This window comes from Humulus lupulus, chromosome 9, assembly GCF_963169125.1.
Source record: "Humulus lupulus chromosome 9, drHumLupu1.1, whole genome shotgun sequence".
NCBI lineage: Eukaryota > Viridiplantae > Streptophyta > Magnoliopsida > Rosales > Cannabaceae > Humulus > Humulus lupulus.
This window is the reverse complement of record NC_084801.1, coordinates 31,032,333-31,047,106: the sequence shown is the minus strand read 5'-3', so window position 1 is coordinate 31,047,106 and position 14,774 is coordinate 31,032,333.

The window sequence follows — 14,774 nt, the reverse complement described above, 5'->3', positions numbered from 1 at the left end:
ACGCCTTTACCTAACAAGATCAATATACCTCAAGTAGCGCGTTACGACGGGACTACTGACCTAGGTAGCCACTTGAGAACCTTCAACACGGTAACGAGGGCTAGCAATGTCAGATAAAAGCTCAAATGCATGCTCTTCCCAAACACACTCACTAGACTAGCAAATAATTGGTTCGACAAATTTCGTGCTGGGAAAAGCATTAAGCCTGAGGCTTTCTCCTTGACAAACATAAGACAACAGCCAGGGGAGTCGCTGAAAAGTTACTTGGTGAGGTTTAATATAGAAGAAGTTTGAGCTCGCAACGTTGATGACAACGGTTACCTCATGTCAATACGAGCTGATGTATTACCAGAAAGTCCCCTCTGGGACAATATGCAAAGGAAGCCCGTGAGAAAGATAACCGAGTTCAACACTCAAGCTCAAAGGTTCGTCAATGTAGAAGAGGTGAGGTTAGCACATAAATTGACTCTTCGCCCCCTCAATAACTACAACGACCAACATTAACTTAGCTACGAACTCGACCATGACATCTGCGGTTCAACCCCTAAGAGACAATTCTTCTAAAAGAAGAAGAACGAGGGAAATGACCCCGAGGCAGATGGGGGTAAAAATAAAAAAGGAGATAAGCATTTCTCCATACACACCGTGTATACCAAGCTCACAAACATTCATGAAAACATATTTGTTGCAAATGAAAATGTGGTCCTATTTAGAAAACTTGAAGGAATGCGACATCAACATTGCAAGAGGGATTTGAATAAGTTTTGCAGATTCCATAGAGACATAGGTCATACAACTGAGGAATGTAGACAACTGAAAAATGAGATCGAGGGGTTAATCTTGAGAGGCTACCTCAGATAGTATGTCCGAAACCCGAATCAAACCCATGCTCTGCCTAATCAAAGGGCAGTTCTGGCACAACCTACCCCACAAGTCGCGGCGCGGCCTGCAAGGGAGGATAATCGACACTACACCAAATTCCTCTTTTCATACCATATGAATATAATACTATTGAAAAAGTATTATGATACATCAAATAATAAAATAATAGGTGGCAAAGAAAAAAAAATTGGCAGTACAAAATTTTTGAAGCCCGCGTATTCCTTGTAAAGTTATCTTCTACCTTTTACTTTTTTATTTTCCTCAACTTTTTTATTTCCAAACCTCTAAACAATTTTCTATCACCAACGATCATTGGCTGCGTTTCAAAGGAAAAAATATCTTGTTCGACTCCTACGATCATCGACGGTTTTTCTGATCGCCTACGGTGTCTCCGAAGTCAGCCCACTGCTCTGTCTACAACGGTGGGCTCTTCGGCGATTCCAGTCGTTCGGCTCTATCTTTGGCGGTTCCGATCACGCATGTGGTTATTGATTTTGATGCATGTGGTGGAGGAGGGGAGAGAGCTAGGCTATGGAAGGTGATGAGCATCGCCGGCTTTTGGCGTGTGTGATTTCGGGGACCATTTTCTCTTTTTTGGTTCGGCTTCATTATCTATATTATGGGCAGTGAATTGGAGACCATGGAGGATTTACAGGTAGCTGAATTCACATTGTTTTTTAGTGTTGCATGCTAATTTTTTAGGTTTCGGGTAGCGATTTGAACTATCGGGTCATGAAAATAAATATATGGAGAAATATTTGAGGATAGGATGTCTAGACGGGAATATTGGGGGATTTTACCGTTTTGGCCTCGGGGACGGTTCCGGCACTCCGAGCCTTGGGATTGACATAGCAATAAATAGACTTAAGGAAACTCTTGGAAGAAAAGATAAATCGACTAAAACTCTTTACCTCAGTTCTCTCTCTCACTCTCAAGGAAAACAAAAGGGAAGGAAAACACTGATATTCTAAGGGAAAATCAGCTGAAGCTTGGAGGATTGAGGGATTAATCTAGAGGCTTAGCTCAGGAACTAATCAAGACTAAGGTAAGGGTTAATCCATGTGTTTTACCAGAAGTTTAATCTTGTGTACCAACTAGTTTTGAGGTGCTGTTAAATTATTGATTAGGGTGGAAATTGAGCTGGGAACTTTGGGAATCAGCTGGACTTTGGATAGAGGGAAGATTCTGTTAACAAGGTAAGCTCTTCTCCATGAATTAGAGGTTTGATTTTGAGTTCTTGAATGGTTAGTTTTAGGTGTTCATGTTCTTAGGTTTCAGAAATTAAAAGGAGAATCCTAGTGTGTGATGGGCTGAATTTTCTGTGGAATTGTGCTGTTTAAGGTATGTAAAAAGTGTTGGGATTGTTGGGTGTTGAAGTAGGGAGTTTAAGAGTGGTTTTGGCTGAGGTTTTGAGCCTTGAAATGGTGGATTTTCTGGGTTCGAAGGGAAGGGCTGCGGCTCTGTTCTAGAGCGCTGCGGCCCTAGGATGAAAAAGGGCCAAGCAGGCTCGGCCATGGGAGGGCGCCACGGCGCCCAAAGCAAGGGCCGCAACGCGTGTTATGTTTGTGAAGGCATGGGTTCTGTTTTGAGGCTAGGGCCGCGGCTAAGCATCAAGGGCCGCAACCCTTGGTTGCACACATGAGTTTTTGAGGGTTTTAGGTACGGGAAAGTGGTCTAGTATGCTCGGGATTGGTTTCACCACCGTGCTTGGTAGAATTCGGATTCCCGGGAGTTAGTTTTGTAACTGGAAACCTATATTCGAGTAATAATGGAACCCTATACTTTGGTTGTGACTAGGTGATAAAGGCTTAGGCTCGGGAACGGATTGTACTTGAGGGGCGTGGCTCGTAATCAATAACCATGCAGACTCAAGGGAAGGAAACTGCACCTGGTTGAATATATGTGACAGGACTAAGGGCTCCCAATTGTAAACACTTGAAAATATGGTATTATGCCATGCAAGCCATTTAGTGAACCAACGACCTAAGGGTGCCAAGGGTTTCACTAGCGCACAGAGCGTGGCTCGGCCACTGGTAGTAGAGGACAGCTTATTATGCACTAAGCTCGGTTTAAGCGGGCCGGAGTCAGTGGGTTAAACAGAGGGTGCGGCCTAAGTCGTCGGCCCTGAATATTATGTGATATGAGTGTAATATGTGATTGATTGTATCGTGAATCTGAATGTACGTGCTGAATATCTATTGTGGATCATCTGATGGGAATACTTGCATAATGAATTATCTGTCTGTTATCAATGATTGAGTTGTATAAGATGTTTTCTTGCTGGGCCTTGGCTCACGGGTGCTACGTGGTGCAGGTAAAGGCAAGGGCAAGTTAGATCAGCCTTGATTGGAGAGCTCAGCGAGCAGAATGTACATAGCCAATTGCCCTGCCGCCACGGTTGAGGTTTAGGCAGGGACTTGAGACTTGAAGACTGTCTATTTTGCCTTAATATGGCTAGTGATTACCCATGTACTTTTGGGAGTCTGTAAACTTATTTTAACTCTGTTTTCTTATGGGATCAAGTGTTTATTATAGTTTAAATATATGAATTTAGTCTTTTGAGACCAAAACCTTTTTAACCCTAGCTCTTACATGTTTAGTGACACGTTTTTAAAATAATGACTTGATTAGCAAGTGTTGCACCTTTATAAGTACACAGTGTAGCAGTCTTGGCTATCCAGGGCATTACATGTTGGTATCAGAGCATCCTAGGTTTAAGGGTTCCTGAAGACAGCCTGGACATGTACATTCGCTGCTGGAGACAAACTCAAATCAGGGTTTGGTAATGTGCATATGTGTGTTTATGTGCTTATGTTCCTGAGATGAGCTATGAATGTTGTTATTTACTTAATTACTAGGAAGCATGAGATACTGATAGGGCCTGACCCTTGACTGCTGTGTGAAAATATTGAGGCATGTTTATTAACATCGTTATGCATGTAAATGGAAATATGGATGATTAATTGTGTATAGTGCATGGATGCTTATGTCTTGGTTGTATGTGGTTGATTATGCTCTATTGATGAGTTTTGGAGAAGCTTTTACCCTATCATCATGGTCTGACCGCCGAGTCGTTATTTGCAGATTGACTTGGATAGCTATGCATCCAAGAAAATCTGCATGACTAGCCGGCACTAGGTTCGAGACCGGTAGTGATGATCAGGGTCAGATTCTGCAACAGCAGGCTCCATCAGGGAGTTCTGCCCCTATTGTACCACCTGCAATGGTACCAGCTGTGCAACCTGGGGAGGTTGTTAACAAGTGGGAACCGTTATATGAGTGGTTCAGGAAGCAACAACCCCTAATTTTTTAGGGTGGACCGGATCCGTTGAAAGCAGAGCAGTGGCTAACTATGATTACAATAATTATGGATTTTATGAGAATTGAGTGGCAGGATAGAGTCGCCTGTGCCACTTATATGTTGAGGGAGGATGCTCGCATTTGGTGGGAAGTGGCATCGCAGACCAAGGATGTTACCACTTTGACTTGGGAAGGTTTCAAGGATTTGTTTGGCCAGAAGTACTACAATGTTGCTATCAAAGCAGCAAAGGTTAATGAGTTTGTGAGTTTGGTACAGAGCAATATGACTGTTACTGAGTATGCCCTGAAATTTGATAGGCTTGCGAAATTTGCACCAGATCTTGTGCCTACTGATGCTGATAGGCAAGATCGTTTTATCAGGGGGCTTAATGCTATGATAGCCCAGGATGTCAGGATCACAACGATACCTGGAGGAACAACTTATGCCCAGGCCGTTGAGAGGGCTCTTACCGCTGAGGAAGCGGAGAACAAGATATGGAGGGAGAGCGCAGTGAGGCGTGAGGGCCGTAGGGCGGTGCCTCCTTACTCAGGGGAAGGTAGGGGCGGAGTCCCCAGTGACTTTAAGAGGAAGATTCCTGACACTTAGGGTGCTCCTGGTCCTGATAAGAGGGGTCGGGGTGGTCAAGGTGGCCGTCAGGGTGGCGGTGAGGCATGGTGGACGTATCCAAAGGGCCCGAGGTGTAGAAGACGCCATCTGGGTGAGTGTCGAGCCAAGGCATGTTTCGTGTGTGGGGCAGTGGGGCATCTCAGGAAAGACTGCCCAACGGTGAAGAAAGGTGAAGCGGGAAAGGTGGATAGCTTGACTCCAGCTCGAGTATTCACCTTGACTCAGGCGGAGGCTGAGGCTAGTCCCTCAGTAGTGACAGGTCAGCTTTCTAGTGCTGACTTTCCTTTTACAGTATTGACTGATTCTGGTGCTACACATTCTTTTGTTTCTAGTAGAGTGATTGATAGACTGTGTAGACCTAGTGAGTATCGAACTGCAGGGTTTAGGACTTTGTTGCCTACAGGAGAATTGGTAGTCTCTAGGAGATGGATTAGGGCACTGCCAGTGATGGTTGATAGTATGGAACTCTTGGTGGATTTGATTAAGTTAGATTTGGAGGATTTTGATATGTTCTTAAGGATGGACTAGTTGGCAAGATATGGAGCTACGATTGATTGCAGGAAGAAGATGGTTACTTTTGAGCCTGAGGGCGAGGACCCTTTTGTCTTTGTGGGTGCTATGTCTGGGTCTCGCGTACCTATGATTTTAATATTGAGAGCCAGAGACTTGCTGCAGGGGGATGCATAGGTTTTCTAACTAGTGTTGTGGATACCGCTAGAGTTATGCCGGTAGGGCCGGGAGAGACCAAATTGGTGTGTGAGTATTTGGATGTATTCCCTGAGGATCTGCCGGGGTTGCCACCGCGTAGGGAGATTCAGTTTGAGATTGAGTTGGCACCAGGGACAGAACCAGTATCAAGGACACCGTACAGGATGGCACCAGCAGAACTGAAAGAGTTGAAGATACAGTTGCAAGAACTTTTGGATTTGGGGTTTATCAGGCTTAGCTACTCTCCATGGGGCGCTCCAGTGTTGTTTGTTAAGAAGAAGGACGGGACTTTGAGGATGTACATCGATTACAGAGAATTGAACAAGTTAACTATTAAGAATAAGTACCCTCTACCAAGGGTTGATGACTTGTTCGATCTGCTGCAAGGCAAGACGGTGTTCTCAAAGATTGACCTTCGATCTGGTTATCACCAGCTGAGGATCAAGGACGAGGATATACCGAAGACGGCCTTCCGGACACGATATGAGCATTATGAGTTCTTGGTCATGTCTTTTGGTCTGACCAATGCCCCAGCAGCTTTCATGGATCTGGTGAACAGGGTGTTCAAGTACTTCTTGGATCAATTCTTCATTGTCTTCATTGACGACATTTTGGTATACTCCAGTTCAGAGGTAGAACATGAGCAGCATCTTCGACAGGTTTTGCAGAGGTTGAGGGAGCATCAGTTATACGCCAATTTTAAGAAGTGTGAGTTCTGGCTACCAGAGGTGACCTTCCTTGGACATATAGTTGGGGCAGAAGGGATTAAGGTGGATCCGTCCAAGGTAGAAGCAGTTAGGGATTGTCCAAGGCCGAGGAATGCCTCGGAGGTGCGGAGTTTCGTTGGGTTGGCTGGTTACTACAGGCGGTTTGTAGAGGGTTCTCGAAGATTTCTTCACCGATGACAGAGTTGACAAGGAAAAACTAGAAGTTCATCTGGTCAGAGAAGTGTGAGAACAGTTTTCAGGAGTTGAAGCGACGGCTTATTTCTGCGCCTGTGTTGAGTCTTCCTTCGGAGGAAGGGAAGTTTGTGGTATACTATGATGCATCGAGGTTGGGTTTAGGCTGTGTGCTGATGCAGAATGAGAAAGTTATAGCCTATGCATCTCAACAACTGAAGGAGTATGAGCAGCGGTATCCAACTCATGACTTGGAGTTAGCGGCAGTGGTGTTCACACTGAAGGTATGGCGTCATTATCTGTATGGAGAGAAGTGTGAGATATACACCGACCATAAGAGTCTGAAGTATTTCTTTACTCAGAAGGATCTGAATATGAGACAGAGACGTTGGTTGGAGTTGGTTAAGGATTATGATTGTGATATCCTTTACCACCCTGGGACAGCCAACGTGGTGGCAGATGCATTGAGCCAGAGGGGCCCAGGACAGTTGTATAGATCTACTCAGACCTCGAGAGAATTGGCTAATGAGATGGTCAGGGCAAAGATAAAACTGGTGGTGGGCCAGTTAGCCAATATCACTTTACAGTCGACTCTGTTAGAGCGGGTCAAGGAGGGTCAGTTGACAGATGCACAGTTGCAGGAAAGTAGGCAGCATGCCTTAGCGGGGACAGCTAAGGATTATTCAGTTTCAGAGACAGGTTTGTTCCGATATCAGGGACGGATATGCGCTCCGGCGGATGAGGGAATTAGGCATGAGATATTGGATGAGTCTTACACTACGCCATACTCATTTCATCCGGGTACCACGAAGATGTATCAGGATCTACGGACGTTATACTGGTGGCCCGGGATGAAGAAGGAGGTAGTTGAGTATGTGTCTAGATGTTTGACATGTCAGCAGGTTAAGGCTGAGCATCAGCGACCAGCGGGATTGCTTCAGCCTTTGGGTATCCCAGAGTGGAAATGGGAGGATATTACGATGGACTTCGTGGGAGGATTACCCAGGACAGTTGGACTTCATGACTCAGTATGGGTGATAGTGGACAAATACACCAAGTCAGCTCATTTTCTACCAGTGAAGTCGACTTATACCGTGGAACAGTATGCAGAGCTGTATGTGAGTGAGATAGTTCGTCTCCCTGGGGTTCTAAAGTCTATTGTGTCTGATCGAGACCCTATCTTTACCTCTAAGTTCTGGGGAACTCTGCAGAGAGCCATGGGGACTCAGTTGAAGTTTAGCACAGCTTTTCATCCCCAGACTGATGGACGGTCTGAGAGGAAGATTCAGGTATTGGAGGACAAGCTTAGGGCATGTGTCATTGACTTCGAGGGTTCATGGAGTAAGTATCTCCCATTGATTGAATTTTCATATAATAACAGTTATCAGTCCACGATTGGAGTGGCTCCTTATGAGATGTTATATGGAAGGAAGTGTAGATCGCCCATTCACTGGGATGAGATGGGTGAGAGAAGGTATTTGGGGCCAGATATGGTTCAGAAGACTAATGAGGCCATTGAAAAGATTCGAGCTAGGATGATTGCCTCGTAGAGTAGACAGAAAATCTACGCTGACCCTAAGCGTAGGAACGTGGAGTTCCAGGTTGGGGACCACGTGTTTCTGCGAGTTTCACCATTGAGGGGTGTGAGGAGGTTTGGAGTGAAGGGCAACCTGAGCCCTCGGTTTGTTGGACCCTTTGAGATCCTAGAGAGGGTTGGACAGGTGGCTTACAGGCTGGCCTTGCCACCGTCACTATCAGGAGTTCATAACGTGTTCCATGTCTCTATGTTGCGGAAGTATGTTTCTGATACAACACATGTGCTGAGGTATGAGGACTTGGAGCTGCAGGCAGACTTGTCCTATGAGGAGAGACCAATTCAGATTTTTGATCGGAAGGACAAAGTTCTGCAGAATAAGACGATTCTGTTAGTGAAAGTATTATGGAGGAATAGCAAGGTCGAGGAAGCGACCTGGGAGTTAGAGATGGCGATGTGGGATCAGCATCCCGAGCTATTCAGGTAAATTTCGAGGACAAAATTCTCAATAGGAGGGGATAGTTGTAACGACCCAAATTTGCTAATAAGGCTCAAGGGCCTTGATTAGCATGTCGGGAGGGCATAAATGGGATTAGAGTGGATATTGTTGACTTAACTGTGTGAATATGTGATTAATGTTGATTATATGATAGTTGATGATATTATGTGATAATATGAAATAAATATGTGATATATGTGAGAACCACATTATTATGTGGGCAGGTTCGCAGATCACGACTTGAGACAATCCTAGGGTCAGATAGCGGGAAAAGTCACAACGGGACGTAAGATATGACTTTGGATAAGTCAGGGGTATTTTAGGTATCGGGTAGCGATTTGAACTATCGGGTCATGAAAATAAATATATGGAGATATATTTGAGGATAAGATGTCTAGGCGGGAATATTGGGGAATTTAACCGTTTTGGCCTCGGGGACAGTTCCGACACCCCGAGCCTTGGGATGGACTTAGCAATAAGATAGAATTAAGGAAACTCTTGGAAGAAAAGATAAACTGACTAAAACTCTTTACCTCAGTTCTATCTCACTCTCAAGGAAAACAAAAGGGAAGGAAAACACTGAAATTCTAAGGGAAAATCAGCTGAAGCTTGGAGGATTGAGGGATTAATCTAGAGGCTTAGCTCAGGAACTAATCAAGACTAAGGTAAGGGTTAATCCATGTGTTTTACTAGAAGTTTAATCTTGTGTACCAACTAGTTTTGAGGTGCTGTTAAATTATTGATTAGGGTGGAAATTGAGCTGGGAACTTTGGGAATCAGCTGGACTTTGGATAGAGGGAAGATTCTGTTAACAAGGTAAGCTCTTCTCCATGAATTAGAGGTTTGATTTTGAGTTCTTGACTAGTTAGTTTTAGGTGTTCATGTTCTTAGGTTTCAGAAATTAAAAGGAGAATCCTAGTGTGTGATGGGCTGAATTTTCTGTGGAATTGTGCTGTTTAAGGTATGTAAAAAGTGTTGGGATTGTTGGGTGTTGAAGTAGGGAGTTTAAGAGTGGTTTTGGCTGAGGTTTTGAGCCTTGAAATGGTGGATTTTCTGGGTTCGAAGGGAAGGGCTGCGGCTCTGTTCTAGAGCGCTGCGGCCCTAGGATGAAAAAGGGCCAAGCAGGCTCGGCCATGGGAGGGCGCCACGGCGCCCAAAGCAAGGGCCGCAACGCGTGTTATGTTTGTGAAGGCATGGGTTCTGTTTTGAGGCTAGGGCCGCGGCTAAGCATCAAGGGCCGCAACCCTTGGTTGCACACATGAGTTTTTGAGGGTTTTAGGTATAGGAAAGTGGTCTAGTATGCTCGGGATTGGTTTCACCACCGTGCTTGGTGGAATTCGGATTCCCGGGAGTTAGTTTTGTAACCGGAAACCTATATTCGAGTATTAATGGAACCATATACTTTGGTTGTGACTAGGTGATAAAGGTTTAGGCTCGGGAATGGATTGTGCTTGAGGGGCGTGGCTCGTAATCAATAACCATACAGACTCAAGGTAAGGAAACTGCACCTGGTTGAATATACGTGACGGGACTAAGGGCTCCCTATTGTAAACACTTGAAAAGATGGTATTATGCCATGCAAGCCATTTATTGAACCAACTGCCTAAGGGTGCCAAGGGTTTCACTAGCGCACAGGGCGCGGCTCGACCACTGGTAGTAGAGGACAGCTTATTATGCACTGAGCTCGGTTGAAGCGGGTCGGAGTCAGTGGGTTTAACAGAGGGTTCGGCCTAAGTCGTCGGCCCTGAATATTATGTGATATGAGTGTAATATGTGATTGATTGTATCGTGAATCTGAATGTACGTGCTGAATATCTGTTGTGGATCATCTGATGGGAATACTTGCATAATGAATTATCTGTCTGTTATCATTGATTGAGTTGTATAAGATGTTTTCTTGCTGGGCCTTGGCTCACGGGTGCTACGTGGTGCAGGTAAAGGCAAGGGCAAGTTAGATCAGCCTTGATTGGAGAGCTCAGCGAGAAGAATGTACATAGCCAGTTGCCCGGCCGCCACGGTTGAGGTTTAGGCAGGGACGCAAGACCGGAAGACAGATTATTTTGCCTTAATATGGCTAGTGATTACCCATGTACTTTTGGGAATCTGTAAACTTATTTTAACTCTGTTTTCTTATTGGATCCCGTGTTTATTATAGTTTAAATATATGAATTGAGTCTTTTGAGACCAAAACCTTTTTAACCCTAGCTCTTACATGTTTAGTGACACATTTTTAAAATAATGACTTGATTAGCAAGTCTTGCACCTTTATAAGTACACAGTGTAGCGGTGTTGGCTATCCTGGGCGTTACACTCCATATCAAAAGTGAACGTTAGGATGAGGGCAATGGCTAGCACCCCTGACTACTTCCACATTTTGAAAAACATCTTTGAATACGATTCAAGGGACGAGTCCACGATCAAGGACTATAGTCTGTCTCAAATTTCCATCAATAAATCTTATTTAAATATGGACTCTTCAACACCTATGGACTCTTTTTATGGTTTTATTTAGACATTTTGTTGGATGTTGATTTATGGGGTACTTTTGAGAAAACCTTAGATACTATAGTTTTATCTTTTGTCTATCTTGAAAACTATAAATGTTGTGTGGATGTGAGTATGTATGACGACTATCATGACTAGCTTTTATGTAACCGAAACATGATGTGATTTATCTCCTCTTATGAGTTTATTTTGCTGACTTAGAATTTCATAATTTCGAGTAAAGGAAGTTGAACAAGAGGTGAAAGGGGAAGAGGTCGAGCAAGAAGTGGGTGTGCCTCCTGAGCCCCCCATTGACATGGTGCAAGATCCGCCTGCTAGTGTGCCACCTGTGCACCCAGCTAGAGCTTGAGCCTCACTTGCACCACAAGATCATGAAATAGGGATAGTTGATGAAGAGCCTTCTCATAAGAGAAAGACGACTTAGGCCTCCAAGCCCATTCAGTTCCCGAGAAAGGCCAGTGATCACCAAGGCCATGGTGCATGAGGACACCACCATGCCGCCAGCGTCCGCGAAGCCCAGGGGCTCCCACCCATGGATGCCGCAACAGACCGCGTTAGGCCTGGAGCTGTGTCCTGCCATCTCCTCCCCAGCCTCAGCGAAACCCTGGAAAAGGGGTCAACAGGAGAAATGTCTTAAACATCTGAGGTCAAGGAATTAGCATCTCAGTTAATAACGAATATGTTGATTCTACGAGAGAGATAGAGGTCAGATACCATAAGGACAATGGTCACCACCACGCACAGCCTAGCCTGCAAGATGATCTGAATGCTCGTAGGCACAGGGCACCTTCCGAGGACTACCCCAGGAGACAGCAACAACCAGACCTCCGAGACAATCTTAATGTTCGGACAAGAGAACACTAGACAAAGAATGCTAATCATGATTTTAGATCACCATCTTCATGAGGAATTGGAGAGTTTAAAACAGATTATGCTCAAGATGGCCCAGAGGCAAGTCCAGGACTCTGACTCGAAGGATGAAGATGGGGAGCTGTGTGCTCCTCACATTGTAGAAGCCTCATTTCCTTGAGGTTTCAAGATGCCAGACATCACTCCGTACAATGGGGGAACAAATCCAACTGACCATCTCTTGAAGTTCAACTGATTGAAGAATGTTCATCGCGTCGCCGAGGATGCCAAGTTCTATGTCAACCTGTTAACAATGGCGGGACCAACAAACTAGTGGTTCAAGAAGCACTGCTGATGATCCAACCACTCATGGCAACAACTCTCCACTTCCTACCAAATATGAATTTTGAGCGGAGGGTCGATAATGGCTGCTTGGAAGAAGAATTTCAAGGTCAATTCTTTGTCCAATATAAAGTAAGGACCTCTCGAGTACCTTAAGTCATAAATCAAGCACTTTAAAGAGGAAGCAGCTAGGCCCAAGAGGTTCGATAATGGCCAACAGCCGATGGCCTTACAAGGTAGCATCCAAGTAGGCTCTCCATTATAGGATGAACTCCAGCGGAGAGGATGTCATAGGCTCGAAGACTTCATATGTCGAGCCCAAGAATATATCAAATGGGAAGATGCCCAAATCGAAGCGTTCGAATGACTAGTCTCTTTCCCTGCTCCACTAGCCCCGAATTTTGTGACCTTGGTTCCCCAGTTCTCGCCATACATTCTTGTCCAATGGAGTGTAATGAGCAAACAACAATTTTGTCTAGCTGTTCCATCGACTGGTTTTAGTGCCGCTCCATCTAGCTATGTAGTAGCTCCCACTGGATAGAATGCTTTTCAGCATTCATTCAGTGGTGGAACAGCAGCTTCGGCCCAATCAGCAGCACCCAGTGAGAGCTACCACAGGGGAAAATGCTAGAGAACTGGAATGACTCCCGAAGCAAAGTATACTCCACAATGCTCCGAGTACCCCAACTTGGTGGATACTCAAGAGAGCATCTTCTTGACCAAAAAGCAGTAGTTCCACTACTGAAAACCTCAGCTTATCCGAAGGGATCGGGAGAGAAGAAATTCTTCTATGTTCTGCTGATTCCATAACGATGTGGGGCACCACAGTAATGAGTGCAGACAGCATCGAGATGAGATTGAGAATCTCATTATACTAGGGTATCTCCACCAGTATGTCAGGGCTGGAGCACGCACTGCTCAAGTTCTGGATTGCGGCATGGTCCTCCCTTGGTGAATGGGAGAGTAAGGACTATCTCCAAAGGACCCAACCTGGGGGCACATCATGGGGTTCGCTAAATCGCTATGCGGGCACCCGAATCAATCGAAAAAGTATAAAAGGTTCCAACACTAGAAAGCTGACCTGTAGCTACCAAGGGACTAGCCTTGACCTCCGTCTGGGTCAAGGTGAACACCCGAGTTGGCTTCAGGCTATCCACCTTCTTCGTCTCCTCCTTTTTGGCTCTCAAGCAATACTTCTTCAAATGCCCCACACTACAGCAAACAAAACATTCCTTCGCCCGACATTTCCCAATATGGCGCCTCTTGGACCGAGTACACTCTGGAATGCTCTCCAGGTCTCACCGCCACCCTGACGGCCCATCTGTATGCCACGGGGCCTCCTATCTAGTCCTGAAGCTAAAACTATATCTGGAGTCTTCCTCTTCTGATCACTAAGACCTTTGCCCCTATAGAAACCTGTAAATGGAGGTCCCGGCCTCCTAGAATCCCTTCTGGCTGCATTGTGCGATAAGGTTTGGATTTGAAGCTTCGAACAACGAGGCAGAGTATGAAGTACTTCTAGCTGGTTTCCAGTTGGCCAAGGAGCTAAAGGTAACACATTTACACATTTTTGGCGACTCACAGATGGTAGTCTTTCAGGTGAGAGGTGAGTATCAGGAAAGGGGTCCCAAGATGGCCACAGACCTAGCAAGGGTAAAAGGCTATTTGGATCAATTTGAGGGGTATACCATAGAGCAAATCCCAAGAGAGAGGAATACCAATGCCGATGCCCTCGAAAAGCTAGCCTCTAGAAAGGATGGAGATACACTCGAGTCTATACCTATGGAGTACTTATCAAAGCCAAGTATTGCTGAAGCATAGGTTCACATGATCAACACCCCAAAAAATCATGGATTAACCCAATTACAAAATACTTTAAGGGTGGAACTCTACCGACACACAAGAAAGAATTTCAGAGGCTGGCATATAAAGCTGCCTGGTACACCCTAGTAGACGGAGTCTTGTACAAGAGAGGATTTTCTATCCCACTCTTACGGTGTGTCGCTAAAGAGGAAGCAATGAAAGTTCTGTATGAAATGCATGAGGGAGAATGTGGCAACCATGAGAGTGGGCCATCTATGGCCAAGAAAGCCATGAGATAAGGGTACTACTGGCCCTCTATGGAGAAGGATGTTAGGGACTTCACAAGAAAGTATGACAAATGCCAGTGACACACAAACTACTCCCAGAAGCCCCTAAATGAGCTAATCAGCCTGACCAACCCTTGGCCTTTTGCTATTTGGGGAATAGACCTGATTAGCACCCTTCCCATGGGTAGAGGAGGGGCCAAGTACGCAGTTGTAGCGGTAGATAACTTCACCAAGTGGGTTGAAGCAGAGTCTCTAGTAAAAATAATGGCCAAGTAGATCACCACCTTTTTCAACAAGTCCATTGTCTGTAGGTATGGAGTTCCTTACAAAATCATTTCTAACAACGACACCTAGTTTGATGGGGAAACGTTCGAGGAGTACTGTAAGGAGAAAGGAATAAGGAGAAGCTTCTCAGTTGTGGTACATCCGCAAGCCAATGGGAAAGTGGAGGCCATTAACAAGGTCCTAAAAAAGAACCTAAAAACAAAGCTAGAAAAACTGAAGGGAGCCTGGGTCGATGAGCTACCCAATGTAATTT